General features: G+C 38.4%; 1 protein-coding gene across 2 annotated transcripts in view; it reads left to right on the top strand.

Annotated features, from left to right (window-relative positions):
* LOC129774724 (neuroligin-2) overlaps window positions 1–20,247 on the top strand; it is a 217,404-nt gene that overhangs the window by 17,922 nt on the left and 179,235 nt on the right. For both annotated transcript variants that reach the window (XM_055778637.1, XM_055778638.1), the window contains exon 2: window positions 6,139–6,170. The gene's annotated coding sequence lies outside the window, so the exon portion shown is untranslated. The remainder of the gene's footprint in view (window positions 1–6,138; window positions 6,171–20,247) is intronic.

The raw sequence follows: 20,247 nt of genomic DNA, 5'->3' as shown, positions 1-20,247 counted from the left end.
ACAAAAGAGGCCTGTGAAAATTGGCTATCCGAGTTTTTTGCCAATAAGGAAGCGAGCTTCTATAACAGGGGTATTATGAAGTTGGCATCTCGTTGGGAACAAGTCATCGAACAAAACGGCGCATATTTGACTTAAAACAGATGATTGTTACTAATTTTATGAACAAATGAAAATTAAAAAAAAAATACCGCAGGACTTTTTTGACAGCCTAATATATGTATTAACTTAACACTAGATTGACCAAGGAAGTCATTTTGACTGCTTGGGAATTTTAGATAATCAAATGACTCTCAATTCAATAATTGAGTGAATTTCTTATATGAACAGTTCTGCTTTGTATTGAAATGACAGTTTTCATTATTTTTCGATAACCATCACATGATTACATACAAGTAAATGGTAAATTGTAGACTTGGGCATATACATTTTTTTTATCCCATTTATTTATTTATCAGGCTCAATAGCATTTTATCTGTAACAGAGCCGGGTTTTTATCGTGTACATGTACATATGTTTATGTTTCTATAAATTGTAAATTACACAGTAGAAGTAGTAGCCATTTAGGCGTTAGGTTTTACTCTTCAGTTACATTATGGTAAATTACACTGTAGTAGCCATTTAGGCGTAAGGGTATTCTTTCTGTTCTTCCATTGTTCAGCAGACCGGACAGCGGAGACAGTTGATATTGATCATTGTTGTGTTATTTATAGAACAGCAGCTCGATGTTTCTTGCAGAGCAAAGCAGTTGTATGGATAAATCGATCTTTGTTCCACCGTGGATCGATCTCCATCGCTGATGATGGTTGCATGGACGTAGTTATTCTATAACAACACAAAGATGGTCAATTGAGGGCCCTGAGTTTCGAACTCACGATCGATCGCTTACTAAGCGAACGCGCAACCAATGTGACTACGAAGACCCCCTGGGCATATACTTGATTAGTTTCAATTTCTATAAAGCTAAAGTAGTACTTGTTGTTCAAATCTCTATGCAGCTATTCTTGTGCTAACAAGTTGTTTATTTTACGTCTTTTGACCCATAAATTCAGGAAATGAATATGAAACAGAACTATTTGAAATTCTAATGAACATAAATGAAAATTGTACCGATATAGATTCAGATGCAACAAATTCTGAACCACCATCTGAGATGAAGCGGATTATATTCAAAGTGAAAAATTTGATACTGAAGATAACGGTGAATAGTCGATCACCATAAACAAAAACTCAATGAATGAATGGTGAATAGTCGATCACCAAAAAATAAAACTGGTTTATTTCTACTTACCAGAACGGGATCCCATGTTTTTAGAAAAATTATGGCCACATGAAAGTTCTAGCAAATCTTACGATTTTTTCGCTTTGACAAAATAACTAAAAAAGTAGACGCCTACAAACAAATAAATTCGCCTCGGTTTTGGAAATATGGGACATTTTCAAATAGTCAGGCTTGCTATCGACTAAAATAGGATAGTTGATGAACAATTATTTCCGTCATATGCCAGGTGCAGGTTTACACTGTATATGCCAAATAAACCGGAAAGAGCTCTTGTTCCAATTCGCAGAACAGTTTTTTATCGAATACAAAGCAGCAAGACAGAAAAAATCATCTGAATATGAAGACGCATAAAGATCAACTGCAAAATTATCCATTATCCATATGTAAACCATTCTAACAAACACTTATTTTGTCAAAAACGACTTTGCTGCATCAATGAAATCTATGGGCAATCTAGGTATATATAAAGTTTCAGTCTTTCTAGTGTTAACAATGTATTTTCAATGTGATGTTTTTATATAAACAATATATTTTTTAATTCGTCTTCGTACGAAATCTTTCGACATAGTCTCCAAGAGTAAATCAAATGAAGTATAATCAATAAAAGATCAGCACGCTTCAATTTTAATAAAGATTTTTTTACATATTATTCAAAGGCAACACTTATGCAAACAATTATGCTGCTCTTCAAAAACAACTACTTCAAAATAACTAAAACCAGTAGTTACTCAAATAATGATTTCTGTGTACCCGAAATGATCAGAACTTTTCACTTCAGATGAACAAAGATTTTGTGGCTTGAGACACTTATACGATTTTTCAAACAACATGAGACATTTATGCAAACAGTAGTTGTGGTGTTTATGAACAATCTTTTTCATCACACCAAAGTGTTACAATGACTAAATTCTGCTGTTATGATTTTTTCCCACATTCTTATGCATTCTACGCACTGTGCGTTATCTTGTGTGGGTGACCACTTTGTTTGATACTGAATACCGTTATCTATTACTCATAGGAGCACCGTATTGATTCGTGAGCAGGTTCATTAGACATCAAACTTCGTTTAGGTAAAGCATAAACTGATACTTGGTTGAGTGAAATATAAGATTAGCATGGTTTCTTGCTGTGGTGGCTGAGAGCAGACAAACGACCAGAACGGTAAAAAAAGGTATGGTGGCTGAGACCAGACAAACGACCACAAAGAGTTAACACGGTTTTACACTTCAGGGCAGCTCTTAGGCTGTCTAACCTTTCAGATCACGACGACAACTGTTTCCGAGGTCTGTCCGAGACAGAAAAGCTGATAAACATTTAGAAAAATGGGAAAAACTATGTTTTTGGGGAAAACGAATCACTGTCCTCCGATTCCATGTTGTTGGTTTAGGGTTCGCTCTGCTTGAATGCGATTTCGTTTTTTTCACAACCTGCTACACAGATTTTTTGTTTTGGAGCCGTTGTCTATTGTCCGAATTACACGGTTAATTAATTGTGGATAGATTATCAGTTTCTGCATCCAGTGGTGTGAGTAATCCAATTTAAAAAAAAAGCGCTTGGCTCGTTTTGGCAGAAACCCGACCACTTATTTTCTGAATGATGGAACGAATTGACAGTGCGGTTATAGTAAACTGGAGTGCCCCACAATAGGTCGAACTAAAGATCGCAGTGGTTGTAAAGGCGAATGGTGTGATGGGATTTGCAGTCTTGTCCTCCTCTGTTATCGACTCGGGTATAAATCAGAAGCTAAAAGATAACTGATAAGTATGAAGCTAGTGATATTGTTATCTCATGTAATTCGGGTTACAGAATAAGACAGAAATAAATTATCAGTTTAGTATGCCAACGAACCGGGAGCATATCTCTGAGTCGACAGTTCTCGCAATTTGAGCACTTTTCAATCATTCGCGTTATGAATAATGAAAAACATTAATCACATCCATCTTTAAAAAAAACTGCAAAGTAGCCATTTGCTTTCCCAGTCAAAAATTGCAGCCAATATTTCCCGTAAAACAAATGCTCGCGTAATAGAAAAACGGTAATAATCCTTCCCGATTTCATATTAATAACGTCTGGTTCGCGTGTAGTGTCTGCATTCTACCGTTGGTTTGCCGCGAAGATTTAGTGCGAAAATATTGGATGCAGTCAGCGAATGTAATTGAGTTTCATTCATTTTGCCGCTCCGTTGTTGTTCTCTGCTGCTGTGGGCATCCCTAGCTGTAGCGTCATCCACATGGCACATGGATCAATGGTTCTCGCAAATACCGGCGACAACAACAAAAATATACTCTGCACGAAGCATGGACGAAAGAGTATATTGGGGGCATGATTCTTGAATACACTACGAATACACTTCACGATGGAAACGGAATGAAACGTATTCGCGATGACAACGGTACGGTGTCGACATCTGGATACGAGATTAGTTTCCCACTAAACTTATCATTATAATATAAAATTATCTTCGGATGAAATTTTTGTATGAGATTATTATACCACATGAAGAAAACAATGTTTTCCACTCACATTAAATGCCAGTTTGATACGTTAATTTTCATTAACGATTTTTTATTTGAAAAGTGCTCATTCTGCCTGAAAACTCATCATTATCTTCGACACTTCACTAACTTGTAAAACGTAGTTCAATGGCGTGCCGTTTATTTCGTTTCCACCGTGAAGTGTATTCGAGAATCAGGCCCTGGGTCTCGTTACATTCCCGCTGGAAGATAACGTCAACGCAGAAAAAATCGTGCTTCGGGATGACGTTCAGATTCGGATTTATTGGATTAACGACACACCTGATTTTATCATTGCTCGATGCAGCATGGGACGAGAACGGGCACATTAGAGCATTGACGAAAACACTTAGTTCTCTTTCCCTCCAGAACTGAATGAATTGCAGCCATAAAAATCATACCCTGGCAGCATCAATACTGCCGGTCATAGAAAACAGATTCTGTTTTCATAAGAAACCCTTGATATATTTGTCTGCATACGATTGAAATACAACATTCGCTTGAGATTACACATCCATTAATTGATTGGGATTGGGACCAGTTTCATCAGGGATAAGATATACATTCTCATCTCACGTTCCATCAATTTTACCCAACCATCCTACGGGCCGGGCGGCGGATAATTTTATCCCCACTTCTACATAGTCTGTGATCCCGGTGATATAACCGCAATCAAATAGACCCACTTTGGTAGTATCAAATTTCGCATGTTTTTTCTGCTCTACCCGTTGGTTGTTCATACTCAACATCATACGAACTTATTCCACATATGAGGCCTACATACACGCACGCGCATATTTCGTATTTACGACGGAGCATCGGCACGTTCCAAGTGGTCCTCGGTTCAAGGATTGGGTCAGCGGAGCTTGAAACGTTGGGCTTCACGACTGAATCCTGGGAATTTGTGGATCTTCTCACTCTTAACATGTAACAGCTGCAAACAGATATATCAATTTTCATTGCTACTGGACAACACGAGGTAGAATAGTAATGGAAAAGTGGTTTCTGTTCTCAGAAAATTCTCTGTCAAGATGATGTTACGGTTTTTAGTTGCTTCACAACTGTGTTGGTTAACATCTCCCGTCTTCTGTTTTCAGAAAGAAGTGAGCGTGATATTTTCAAAGTTTTCACTTCATACGAGATTCTGGAAACCATCTCTGATCCAATTTTTTTTCTCTTTCTATAAGATAGAAGAAAAAAAATGTGTGGAGAAAAACATAATTTAACCTTGTTGTGACGTGTCATAAATCCTTTTTTTTTTCGTTTTACGAAGGCCTCCATCCGGTATGGTCCAGGGGTTGCTTTATTGGCATTTTCTGTCCCACGGCTGGTGTCATTTTAACCGTCCGAGGTCGACAAATGGAAAGTTATTCGCTGAAGCATCCAGTCAGGAAATGAGATCCTTTCGGGTGAACGGACAACGCCGGGAAGTGGTGTTGTTGGTTTGTTCCGCTTTGGAGCAAAAATATTTCAAAATTTACGCATACTAGAGCTGTGTCAATCGGGGTTCCGATTTTTCTCATTAAAGGTTTTTTTGCGAGCTGGTAGAGTGTAATATGACATATTTCCTTTGTTGGTGAGGTTTCATCGTAGGGTCGACTGGTGCCATCAATATTCTTGACATTTAATTCGGAAATGGGTCCGATTTAGGATCATACATCTTATTACGAGAAAACACTACACTTCATTCAGAATTTTTGCACTTAGAAAAGATTTTCATGAATATGAGAACTCAAAATTCTCCTCACAGTTCCCGTTATAGTCACAACTTCATTTCTTTCCACTTAATCACCTTCAACGAAATCAAAACTGAATCCATTGGATTGATGTAGACGTAGATCAACACATTTGGAATGGCTAGATAGCGCTTTTACTACGCCTGCAAGGTGTAAAAGTATTCTCCATCATAGATTAATTTTATTTGTTGATAAACTCGATGCAGGCTACTGCCTCTCTCAGTAATTTGTTTTAACCCCCTGTCCCGTGCTCAGTTGGGGTACATGTAGTGCTGAAACCTAATTTTATTGTAATCTGATAATGAAAGCGAACGAGTTTCCTCGCAAACCAGCAATTTTTCGGTAATTAAATTACGTAGCTTCTAGATCCCTAAAAATAAACTTCAAGTGAGCTGAGTGCTATGTCCAGTTACACGTCCCCTTTCCGTCGTGGCCGTTGATGGAGTGCGATGTTTGAGTTCATGGTCAACATCGATGAGAAAATAAATGAAGGAATGTGTGCTCGAACAAAGGCAGTCCGCCATTATTTACTGCTCAATGTAGATCGATTAATTATATCCAAGCCTCTCTTCCATCTACTAATCGATACTTTCTCTCTTTTTTTTCACAGAAAACTCACAGTATTCACACATTTCTCAAAAGGTAAATTGAAACAACCATAATTCGTTTTCAAATTATTACTCGCATATTCAATCATGATGATAAATACTTATCTGCATTGCTCACTTATCTCAAAACACGTAAATTATACAACTGAATAATTAAAACTATTTTCCCACTCATTAATAGATTTGTCATCGGTTTAACGGGGGTTCACATTTCGCCCCAATTAGAGTGTATGAGTGTTTGTATATGAATATGTTATGTTTATATAAAATACAGAAAAATTTACATAATCAATGAATAGCATAATGCATATTGGAAAGCACTTATCGCAAAGCCATGATCAGATCGGGGTCTGCTTCTTCACATAATGCTCCCAACCATGAGTCGGTCTACCATCCGTGAGCCAGGGGGTTGGCGTGATAATCTTAACAAGCGAATGGTCCATCTTTTCCTGCCAGTTTTCCCAATAGAACATGTACGTGTGTGTGTGAATTAGATTGGTGAAACCCCTTTTTTACCGCTAGCTTATAGCGGAGCATTTTTGCTCTAAACCCTTGAGGGATCTGTTCGGAAAACCACGACTATTCGCACCCACACGGCTCGACGGCTCGGAAATCAACGTATCATTACCAGACATATATGTAAGATTGCTTTCAGTATAAGTTCCTTGCGAACCAAAATGGGCTCGAAAACACGCTAAGACAAACTGGCAACTGGTGGGAGCTGTAGTGGATTCAAGTTAGCTTCTCGTTTTGCCTTCCCAGAAGCTTGGACGGAAAGAATGTTTTCGCCTCGGAGGTTTGAAATCGATTAATACCGTACGGGGGTGTATGTGTTCAGAGAAGGGCTCAGGTATACCTGAAAATATGAGTTTGCTTTGAATTTTCGAGAAAAATTTCACCGTATAAATTATTGGTTCTATGTTTGGAAACGACAAACCAACCAACTCTCAAGACAATGAGTATGGGAGGCAATATTCAATATTCATAACGAAACGATGCTACAGGAGATTAAATAAACACCCCGATATCGAGTACCAAATCAAGCATTTTTGATGGGACTGGAATGCTTCCAATATTAATGTGCTTATTTTAATTAGTATGTTTCTCGTGAATGTAAGTTCTCTCAAGTGAAAAATTCAACAACGTTTAAGTCTACCGAATACATTATATATGTTTTTGAAATAGAGCAATCCCACGCCAAATCAGCGAATTTTTATCCGACACCATCCGATTTGTTTACTTTGTACATAAGCTAACTAAACATGCAACTTTCATCAACATATCACCAATTTAAAATAAGATTTTAATTATGATTCTTTTTTTGTTTTGGGCTTCCTAGATTAATACATCGTTGAAGAACACTCACTCAAAAATTGGATTCTAAAATCAAAACTTATATATCTCAATTGACACCGCCACATTCACCACAACACTCACCAAACCACCCACCACACCCCCACTCGCCTTTCGCTTTTTACGTAGGACTACGTCTTTCAGTGACGGTGTCTAATAATAAAACAGGTCCCGATTTCATGGAATAAAGTCAACGCTAAAAAACTACTTTCGCTGCGAATTAAATTGAATTAATGGATTATACACCAAACGTATCGGAAGTTTTCTAAGATTTGTTTGATATGATATACATTATGTTTCCCTTATTCATAAACGGTTTAAATTAACGAGAATTGGAAGCATTCCCATTCTCATATACACTTGTTCTGTTGTACTTACCTACCCTTGCTGTCAATAAGGCACAGCTCATACGTATGTAAGGTACAATATTCGAATACCACTGCGAATCAAACGCAGCGTTCGTTCTAGAAGTGTCGTGGAGAGAGAAAATATTGCAATGTAAGCTCCGCCTGTTTTCAACTTAATATATAACACCCAATCGCAATTGCAAATCACAGTCTCATTCCTGCTAGCGAGAGAACATCAGTCTTCCCTGATGCTGAGAGATTTTACAGAGGTTTTGCATGATACATAGGAAGTATGGAGGAAAAAGCAATCAGAGGCACAATTTTGCTCGATAGGAGCATCGAGGCGATTTTCTCGCCGTTTGGTAGTGTGCTCCTGTATTTTCATATGACACGCACACTTCGTTGTGTGTATGCGATTCCAAAGGAAGATTGAAGTGGTTAAGAAATGAACAATAATGGTGCCGAATATATCATTGCATATGTTTGAATGTGTTATTGACTTTCGCGATAGCGTTCGCTATGAATACTACATTGCAGCATTACTGTAAGGAAACAAATTGATAGCGTATTGCTCTCGCGAGGACAAAAATGGATGATCAATCAATCTACTTCCACTGTTTCTACACCCAAACTAACGTTGACAGAAAAAAAATGCTTTTGCCTTGTGCTGTAGGTTGAAATGAACAAATAAAAGCACATTTTTCAAAAATTTAAAAATGTTTGTAGGTATGGGAGCAGATATCTCTTTCTACCAGACTGAACGTCAGCTTGGGATTGTACCCAAAACAAAAGTCCAAACGATTCCAAGCGGGTTATCGGATGCAAGTCTGTTTTACACCACTCACTATCCACATAGCCACTAATACTTTTGCATAAATGCGTGATAATATTAAATCACATTATAAAATGTTTTCTAAGAGTAAAAAGAAGAGCACAAACGTGAACCGATATTCATTTCGGTCGGGGCCATGTATGTAGCAAAGTATGCGAAAAGGTTTAATGCGTGTTTATTTCCAATGTGTCTCTTGTTTCGCTCGCTCATATTGCTCTTATATTGCTATGGCATATACATTATACAAATGCTGTACCAGTGGAGTAGCACATTTTCTGTTATTTTTAGGCTCTTTTAATGTATAATGCAGGATGCCAAAACATGTGCTAAAAATTAACTTTGGTTGTACAAAACCATCCGTTGGTCCTTTTAAGCGCGCTTACAACTCTCTGCGGAAGAATTATTTGAAATTTATCGATGCATTCTGAAGTAATTTTCGGCATGATTAGACAAGATTTTTTCCAGGATAGAGTTTGTGTGAATTCAGAGGTGTTCGGTCTTAGTGGAGACCTTTTCTGATCGATCATTCCGTTTGTTGAATTCGAGCATTGTTTCCGAGACGTCGAAGTGCAGCGTATTTCAAGCCGAATGTGTTTGGCAAACGGTTCTCTTGTGTAATTCATTAGGATTTTTGTCTTGGGGGTTCTCAGTGGTTTCGGTGGAGTTTTTCGCTCCAGACGTATTAAGTGCTAAGCTGAAGGAAATATTGCAACAAAAGCACCACTGGCAGCTTCTTGCGACGATCGAAAAGTATACACTTAATCGTTCTTCGATGCCTACTATACTTCCGATCCAGCCAGCGAACGGTTCAGACATTTCTTCAGGCTTCGAGAAGAGAATTGAAGGCAAAATGGCCTCCGCTTAGTAAGCGAGCGTTCGATGGCCCTCCATTCACAATACAATAAACTGCATTTCTTTGAGATTTGTTCGATTGGCTGTCAAAAACGATACAGTGATGCTTCTGAATCCGGATGCTTTTTAATTCGGACACTTTTTTCATTATATTCAATATCATGCCAAACCCATGACATTATTTGCATGATGAATTAAAGTGACTGATAGTTAATATTGTGTCAATTTAGTTTAGTGTCAAACATAGTACCTAGTTATTAACAAAGAAAATTAAAAAATCAAAAATCAATCTGAATTTCACAAACCCACACACAAACCCATATATAAAAAGCACACTCAGAAAATGATCCTAAATCCGGACGGTCAGTAGTTGACGATTCAATTTCTCACTGAAGGAGTTGCATAAAGGTATATTAGAAGCCTTAGTATGGAGTAGGGGTAGTGGGGGCAAATTGGTCATGGGGGGGCAAAGTGGTCACCTGCTTGTTTGGTAGTATAGCTATTGACTATAGATGTCGTATTTATAGTCACTCTATGTTAGAAGAATTTAATGACTTTTGAGTCACCCTGTACTTCAGTAGAGCTGTCGCTTGTCAAAATACAAATAAAAACAGAAATTACTCTCTCGATAGCCATTCGGCCGTAGTTCTGTGCGAATGGTATCTAAGAAATTTCTCGTGAAATTTAGTTTAGTCAATCTGATATGTTGGACAAATCATCAGTTTGGACGACTGTTCACATATTCTAGGAGACGTGAACAGATATTTTGTTTAATCTCAGCGATTAATTAGCATAGAAATTATTTTAATGTTTGGGGGCAAAGTGGTCATAGGTGAATAACAACTTACAATGTTCTGTTTACTCAAGCTGATATACCTCATCACATTTTGCTCTTGCAGAAGATCCTTTTGTGGCTTTGACCCTGGATAAATATGCCACTTCAACTAAACCAAGCCTCATTATGCGAAACGTTATATGTTTCTTTCTACGTTTTTGTATGAAAGAGAAAATTAATATTGAGTCTCTAGGTGAATAGGCCATGCTTATTTCATGCATGTACCTACTATAACAAATATGATTTGAACAAAAAAAAAACGCATAAATCTATCCCATTTAGCTTGATATGTGCGGGTGACCACTTTGTCCCCACTAGGTGATCACTTTACCTCCAAGCAAAATAAAAGTTCGATTTTTCACCTTTTTTCTAATGGGGAAAAGTGTACTATTTTGAATTTTTATAGTGAAAGCCGTTTGCTATCTTGAAGAACAATGAGTTGAACCATAATATTCTTCGAAAAACGGGATTTAAATCGGTATGTGGGCGCTGGAACTGGGCATATTCCTTAGGGTGACCACTATGCCTCCACTTCGCCTATGGAGTGTAGAGCAAAGATTCTCGATTCGGGAAACCGCAAAACCCTTCGGTATACAGGACGAAGTCGATTCTATGACCCGTTTGCATGTACTAGGGTAACTTTGTAACTTTGTCTGTAGCGCTGTCCCACATTAATGGAAATTCAACCCCCTTCCTGCTGACCGATTGATCTGAAATTTGGAACACACCTTTATCTCTGCAGTCATTATAAAACTGCGTATTTCATGATCTTGAAAAACCAAAATGGCGGCAAAATGGTGGATAACATATTTTCTCAGAGCCCCATCAATATGGGTATCAAACGAAAGGGATTGACTAGTAGAACACAGTTGTTTATGAAAAATGCGAATCCGAAATGGCCGCCACCAGAAAATGGCGCTATGTATATTTTTTAAACCTTTTCAATATGGATATCAAATGAAAGGGTTTTACTAGTAGAATACAATTTTTGATGAAAAATATAAATCCAAGATGGCGGCCGCTACAAAATGGTGGATTACTATTTGGTGGATATTCTCTCAGAAGGCCATCAATATGAGTCCCAAATGAAAGGGCTTGATTAGTGGAATACAATTATTGATGGAAAATGTTGGAAAAAAAATTGGAATTTATTTTTCTCAAACAGATTTTTTTAAATTGTCCTAAAAATTATATGAATAGCCCATACAATAACCAACAAGTCATCCATACATCATAAGATGGGCACATTTACAGAGAAAAAAATTTTGTTAGAATTTTTTTTATATATTTGGCTGTCAAAAAAGTCCTGCGGTATTTTTTTTTAATTTTCATTTGTTCATAAAATTAGTTACAACCACCTGTTTTAAGTCAAATATGCGCCGATTTGTTCGATGACAACGAGATGCCAACTTCATAATACCCCTGTTATAGAAGCTCGCTTCCTTATTGGCAAAAAACTCGGATAGCCAATTTTCACAGGCCTCTTTTGTGGCCATGACGAACGAGCTAGGTCGTTCGCCATGGACAAAAACAGGTGGTAACTTGGTGCAAGGTCCGGACTATACGACGGATGCAAAAGAACCTCCCATCCGAGCTCCCGGAGCTTCTGGCGCGTCACCAAAGAAGTGTGTGGCCTGGCGTTGTCCTGATGGAAGACAATGCGGCCTCTGTTTATCAAAGATGGTATCATCTTCATGAGTGCTACCTTCAAGCGGTCCAGTTGTTGACAGTACAGGTCCGAATTGAGCGTTTGGCCATAGGGAAGCAGCTCATAATAGATTATTCCTTGACAATCCCACCAAACACACAGCAGAACCTTCCTGGCCGTTAATGCGGGCTTCGCCACCGTCTGAGCCGCTTCAGCAGGCTTCGACCACGACCGTTTGCGCTTCACGTTGTCGTAAGTGACCCACTTTTCATCGCCAGTCACCATCCGCTTAGGAAACGGGTCGATTTTGTTGCGATTCAGCAGCGATTCACATGCGTCGATATGGTCAAAGATGTTTTTTTGCGTCAACGTGTGTGGCACCCATCAGTCGAGCTTCTTTGTGGATCCAAGCTTCTTCAAATGGTTAATAACGGTTTGATGACTTATCCCCAGCTCTTGGCCGATTCTACACGGCTGCTACTATGCCGGTCTTTCTCGTCTAATTCAGCGATTTTGTCGCAATTTTCGACGACAGGCCTTCCGGAGCGTGGCGCATCTTCGACGACCTCTACACCAGAACGAAAACGTTGAAACCATCGTTGTGCGGTGGAAATGGAAACTGTATCGGGTCCATAAACTGCACAAATTTTATTGGCAGCTTGAGATGCAATTCTGCCTTTGTCATAGTAGTACTGTAAAATATGTCGGATTTTCTCTTTATTTTGCTCCATATTTGCGACACTATAACTCACGAACGACTTAACCAAACAAAACACTATCAAGGACTATATTATAGCACGCAAAAATACCTTTCCAACAAGCTATAGTATGACTCGATGGAATGAATACAACTAGAACTACGCGTTTACAACGACACCTCGCGGAAATACCTAGCTTTTTTGACAGCCTAATATTTGTTTATTTATATAATTTAAAAAAAAATTATCATGGAATTTTTTACAATTTTCTACATTTCGTTTCTTGTACAAAATGTTGTAGATCTTATAGTTGCTTATAGTTGCTTATAGTTGCGAAGTTGCTTATCATCACCTTTGAAAAAAATACAACTAATTCTAATTTTGTTCAAAGTCATGATATAGTGTTTGACAAGGTTTTAGATCTCATCAAAATATGGATTTTTTCTCGAAGACGTCAACTTCATATCTTTTATAGTTTCTAGAATATATAGCATTTTTGTATGGAGACTCCTGGAAAAAATAGTTTACTCGTAGCATTTTTGTGTGTATATTCTCGCGTTTGACATGTTTTAAAATAGAAAAATATTTTCAGAACATATCAATCACGATAAATTTCACACAAAATGTTACGAGTAAAACGTAATAGCAACTTTTTGAAGAAAACTTGGAAAAGTTTTTTTAGGAAAACTCTTTCCGTGTGGCAGTGTCCTTCTTCCGGTGTATAGGTGATTTGTTGATATTTTTTCTGAGTAATCCATAATTTCTTCCAGAATTCAAAAAAAATATCGTCTGAAAGTATTTCTTTGTAATGTAATGTAATTAATGTAATTTTGTAATTTTTTGAATATTTGATTTTTTTTTAAATAAACTTTTAAATTTTCTTAATTGAGAAAAAAAGAAGTCCAATTTTTATGGACATTTCTAGTATGCAAAGTTGTTTGTATGACCAATGTCTCTACCCTCAAAGGTTTCACTGCAATCTGAGAGGGTGCTGCCAACTCCTAAAACGTGTTAACATAGAATTCTTCATATCTTCTTTTTGGTCAGTCCGAAGCGGTTTTATTATGACTCAAATTTTGTAAAATTGAAAAGGTTTTCTAATGAAAATATACAAAAAAAAATATCGAAGAGAGGTGTTTTGAGATATCAAAGTTTTTAATATTAAATTCCATTTCCGAGAAAGATTTTCAAAAGCGAATTTTAAATCTAATTTTTCCTTAATAGCTCATCGATTTCCCAACAACTTTTTCAAACGCCATATTTTAATCAGATATCTAGAATTCAAGTTACGATTTTTTGACGATTTTAAAATCAATGATCTTGAATACACATTTTTCAAAACTCAGTCTTATTTTAAATAGGTCATATGATAATGAAAATTGTGATTTTGAGTTTCATATGTATGTGTATGTGGAATTATACTGCAGAAATGTCACATACTCTTCATTTCATGATTCCACCTGCTCCATTTGTCTTCGACGACATCCACACATATCACGAAGTCAATATTTTCATTTGTAGAGACGATGCGTATAGTAAAGTAGGGAAAAGCTTTTTTTTTGCTTCCAGCGTTGATGCCATGAAAAGCCACCACAAATGGGAAATTGATGGAGTAGACGAGTTTTCCATCCGCTCATGGACCGATGTCGATTAGATGAGTGTTTTTTCCTCGTTCTCATCGTTCCACACACACACACACACGCATACAAACTGAAATCAACTGATGTGGGCGTCAATGGGAAACAAAGGATGGCTCCCCTCAACGAATACTTACGCTATTTTTCAGCGTCTGAAGCCTCGATGATAGGAGAGCGGATCTCGATAGGGTTTTGTAAATATGGTAATTTCTCAAACTCCTTTGTTTTTATACCTCGTTAGACATGAGCTGCTTTATTCCAATTATTCATGGAATCAGAGCGTTCCGCTCAGGTGGCAGAGAAGAAAGTGCTGTTGAGAGCAGACAAATGTGCTAAATTGTGGTCAGATGGAGAGATAGCTCATAAGTGAGCTTGCTTCAGGGAGAAATATTTTATCATCGCTGCTGTCGTGAAATTTATTTTTAATGATGCTTCTATCAGATTCAAGGTTTCCAAAAGCGGTTTGTTCCTTTATATGAATAAAAATCAATAATAGCGGAGCTTACGGATATATTCAACTGGAGTACAAACAACATGCTTAAGAATGTATTTTCCCAAACAAAAGCCGATTTACAAAAGGCTACCGAGAGCATATCGAATCCGAATTTCTTTGTCGTCATCATAAATCTGCTGGACTTAGGATCCTCTGAACGCATCGAAACCTATATAAGAGGATTAGCAAGGCATGGGTGAAAAACGAACATTGAATCCGTTGGAAACACAGATTCCAAAAATACCCACACCCCAATCGCAATGCTCAGTTATTGTTATAACCTTGGATAAGCCCTCCCTTTTCTTCCATTCGCAACCAATTTACCAACGAAATATGGTAATTACAGTACTCGCCCCGAGCAACACTTGAGTAAGACACTGTTTTTTTGATCTTATCACTAATCCGAAGAAGATTGTAAGGGGTAGCTGAAGCTGGGAAGGCTTATACTTTCCCGAAAACACATCCACACTTCCAGGCAATAACCGGAACCCCATAATCGATTCATTTGCTGCATGTCCCGAAGCGGACACTTCTGTTTATCTTTCGCTCGAACACAAACGGCTCCCAAAATTGGTGTCGTTTGGATTACACACTTCACTCCATCCCAACGCTTTGCCCTCCCCCATACGAAAACAACCGAAACTCTTCGCCTGACACGGGGTCGTTCCGTTTATGCTAACGAACTCATGCGCAAACTTTACACTTCTCTGTGTCTTCTCTGTGGGCGAAAATCCTGTTATTGTAGGGGGCTTTTATTTTTTCTCAATTTCTGCCAATAATCCAAAGAACTCGGACTGCCATAAAGTGCATGACAAATTCTTTGCCCCGGGTGGATTGTGGCACATGAGCGCGTCAAAATGTTCCATCCTCGGGTCCCGAAGTGCTTCCGCTTCCACAAAGCTTCCGATATTGGCCAGTTATGTCGATATGTTATGTGACTTGATTATAAGTACACACGGGATGTGGGTCACATATTCTCGTAATCGAGATCGTTATTCGTGTGTTTATGTTTGCGATACTTCGCTCGTATAGACACTATCGATAAAATGTTGACAATATTGTGGCTCGCTTGGGTTTCCGTCGGCGGATCGCGTGAATGGTGTGACGGGCAAATAGTACTATCATTGGACAGAAGACGCAATGTTTGAGAAGATTGCATATTTTACCCGATGTTATGGCATCTCTGGCACTAGGTAAACAGATAAAGCTTCCATAGAATATAGAAGAAAGTTATCTCTAGATAGATATTCAGATATTCAGATATAATTCAGAATGAGAAATCATATAGAACAGTATCTCTGCTTTCACATTCAATGATTCTTTCTATTCGTACTTTTCGCGATATGGTATATTCATAATAATCATGAGTTATTGAAGTATTTAGACCAATTAATAGCAACATTTGTATTGCTATTACTCAACTTACAATCATCATCATAACATCAGTTCTTCGTTATATTTGAAAATATGAAATAAATTATACACATATTATTTCAAAATTACAGAATGCCTACACGTAGGCGTCCCTAATTTATAATTATGAAACTTCTAGTTTTAATGATAATGTACGATAGAAACGGGATGTTCATTTATGTAATTAATTTTTGTAAAAAAACAGGAATATTGAACGAATTTTAATTCGCAGGTCGGAAGAACCTGAATTGCCGAAAAAATTCCAACCGGAACGGGAATCGAACCCGAAGCTCCCTCAATGACGTGAAACTATCCACTCGGTCATGGAAGTCACTAAATTCAGGGACTACCTCAATGAAATGATTAAATACAATGGATTGTCTCTTTATGAAAATGAGGCATGCTTGAACTTTATCCAATCTATACTGCAGGGATTTCCAGGCAAACACCGGTTTCGTTTCCGACAAAATCAACTCGGAAAAGCATATTAAATACTAATTAAAACTCGCACTACCCCTCGTTTATCGCGTCTGCCTCTTCCACTCTGACGATGACAGACAACGTGAAGCATTAGAGCGAAACCATGTTCGTTATGCAACCGGAAAGATGTGTCACTACAGCCAACCCGAGCTGGGTGCAGCCGAACGAGCGATGAATACTCTGAATTCCGATCAATAAATTATTGTGAGCACGAGTACCAACCTAAACCGGATAAAATGATGGTGAGGCTAAATTGAAAGGTAATCAATTATTAAACGCTACAAGTACCCGAAATCGGATGGGGTTTTCGGATGAACCAATTTCTCAAGTTCAAAGAGCCTTGAACAGATTGAAATATTGTGATGTTGAAAAAGAGGCAAATAACTGATTTAAATAAATATAAGCGCCGACTGGTTGGTTGCCGGCCGATTTATTGCCAAGCACAAGGCGCCTCCATGATGCGGTTCAAAGCTGGTGGGGACGAATGATTGATTGTACGTTTCTAATTTTACAAATGCTCCGCTGAATGGATTCAATCTCGTTCCCTTCCACTGTCAGTATCGTTTCCTGCGCACAGTGTGTATTCGCATGAATATTCAATTTCAACAGCACTTTGGATGGAAAGTTTTCGCTCTCCCTTAGCAGCCTTGTGAGATAACATTTTTTATCCATCCACGTCAGCCTCAGCAGCAGCCATTCATCATTTTCGTGGGCAAGTGGAGTGCCCTACTCTCCTCGCTGAACTCAGAAACAAACGCCTCGGATGCAGACACGTCCTTCGTGGTTCGGAGAAAAAAAAACAATCGTCGGCTTTTTTTCAATAATCCCAAATAACTTTTCTATTGTATGTCAGCCCCGGTCGAGCTTCTGCCAATGCAAAAGGTGAGATTCCATACAAATGCCATACAAATGAAATTCAAACTTCTGCATTACACGAAAATTAATCAAGCAAATGAAATCAAATTAGGCATATTGAAGTTTTAGGAAGCAATAAATGTTTCTATGATGGTTAGACTCTCCACCCCCCTCTCTAAAGGGGTGCTGCCATACAAATGAAACACAAATTTCGGCATTACTCGAGAATTAATCAAGCAAATGAAACGAAATTTGGCATGTAGAGGTTTTAGGATACAATAAATGATTCTATGGTGGTGAGATAATCCTCCCCCCCCTCTCTAAGGGGGGCTGCCATACAAATGAAACACAAATTTCTACATTACTCGAGAATTAATCAAGCAAATGAAACCAAATTTGACACGTGGAAGTTTTGGGGTGCAATAAATGTTTTTACGGTGGTTAGATACTCCTCCCTCTTCTCTAAGGGGGGGGCTACAATACAAATGAAACACAAATTTGTACATTACTCGAGAATTAATCAAGCAAATGAATCCAAATTTGACATGTGAAGGTTTTAGGGTGCAATAAATGTTTCTATGGTGGTTAGACTCTCCACCCCCCCTTTCTAAAGGGGGCCTGCCATACAAATGAAAGACAATTTTTTGCATAATTCGAAAACTAATCAAGCAAATGGAGCCAAATTTGTCATGCGAATGTTTTAGGGGACACGAAACGTTTCCATGACGCATAGACACACCTCCCCTTTCTCTGAGGGGGACTGCCATACAAATGAAACTCAAATTTCTGCATTACTCGAGAATTTATCAAGAAAATAAAACCAAATCTAGCATATGGAGGTTTTAGGATGCAGTTGTGCTCCCGTGGCCGAGTGGTTAGTGTCCCACACTATCATGCCGGGGGTTCGGGTTCGATTCCCGTTCTGGCCGGGGGATTTTTCGTCAAAACAAATTCTTCCGGTTTGCACTGAGGTCACGCGTAATCTAGAGCTTGCCACTCCAGAGTACATTCTAGACGTATTATTCGGGATAGAAATCTCAACCCAAGTACTACTGATAAACATGACGTAAGTAATGCTACGTTGAGAAGGCAAAAGTTCCACTGGAACGTTAGTGCCATCCAAGAAGAAGGGTGCAATAAATGTTTTTACGGTGGATAGACACTCCACCCCCCTCTCTAAGGGAGAGCTGCCATACAAAATTCAACGGGGTCGATTAGAAGATCAATCAATGAACAGTTCTGCGATTGGACCCATGAACTTGCTCATAGTAAGAAAACGAGATTGTTTGAAGGTATTGATAACAAAAAACAAATTTTGGGCGGGACGAAGTTTGCCGGGTCAGCTAGTAGCAATATAAAACAGCAAAATAAGAGACACACAAATAAGCACGCATTCAAAGATTTCACGTTAAAATACTCTGTTTTCTCTAAGAAAACTCTAACACCGTATTCTCTGAGAGGCAAAGAATATCTAATTTCATTTTATAAAATGGTGGGCATATTTATACTCTCGCCAGATTTCTGACAATTTGATCAGTATTGATAAGTTCACATCAAATGGACACAATTTAAGATGCATCACACCATACCGAACCCATCCACACCGCTATTCAAACAAATGATCGAGGCCGCTTTCCACGATGCATCTCGAGACAGTTCCAAGAAGATATCTCGATGTTGGTTGATTTTGTTTATACTGTTCGAAGGCAAACTGTCCCGGCACTTGGGCACGTTCCATTCGAACGACCAATTGTGTTAGCATAATAGTATCAAGCGTATGAAATACGATTCTCGTTTTTTTTACTGTTTATCTCATTTTTTGCATATCCACATTCAGCGTCTGGGGCTGAGAATAAAAGTTCACCGCTGTGACAGTGCCTTCCGGTGCGTCGTCCAAAGACACAGCGCTATGTCCAACTCACCATTAGTGCGTCCCAAACCCCAGGAGGTTTGTCTCCAAATCGCATACGTCATAATAAAGTGTTCGCATGTAAATTCCTGCCACAGGAGGAGAAGTGGTAAGTTATTTCAGAAATATTTTAATTAATTTCTGCAAGATAAACAGCCCCGGAGCTCTCTTCAAAAGACAATTTAATTATCTTTGGAAGAAGGGTTGCCTGAGAGAAGGAAGAAGACGACCGAGAGTGTGAGTGTAATGTGAAATCTTGCCTACTTTCGAAGATGAAAGTTTAAATGGGAAAGCGCTCCTTTACTGGGGTGGAGGATTAAGGGTATCGCACTGGTATGGAGACATTACAACTAGAAGGAGGGTGTTGCGGAAAAAGCTAACTTTGCCACTGTTTTGCATTGGTCTCTTAGAAGAGAGAAGGAAACGCCGATCTCGGTTGAAGAATGCAGACAGGACCTTTACCGGAGGTCCGTAGATTACGTACAGGTTCCCGACAGGAAACTTGGAATGTTCATTAAGTCGGATGAGAATGCGCTTGCTTGTTGGGAATTATTTTAGCTGTACACTGCAGCGAAGAGGTTGAAGCTTATTTGTTCTGTTTTTGATATCAATTTGGAGAATTTATGTGATGATGAATGCTCGAAAATTAATTAAATTTGATTCGTATCCTTGATATTATCCTGTGCGGCCAATGGGTGCTTCTTCCAAATTAAATTTTTGCATTTTGTGGTTTCTCAGATCATTTGAGAATACTTTATT

This window comes from Toxorhynchites rutilus, chromosome 3, assembly GCF_029784135.1.
Source record: "Toxorhynchites rutilus septentrionalis strain SRP chromosome 3, ASM2978413v1, whole genome shotgun sequence".
NCBI lineage: Eukaryota > Metazoa > Arthropoda > Insecta > Diptera > Culicidae > Toxorhynchites > Toxorhynchites rutilus.
Note: the sequence above shows the minus strand (reverse complement) of the source record. Positions and strands in the feature narration are given on the sequence as shown.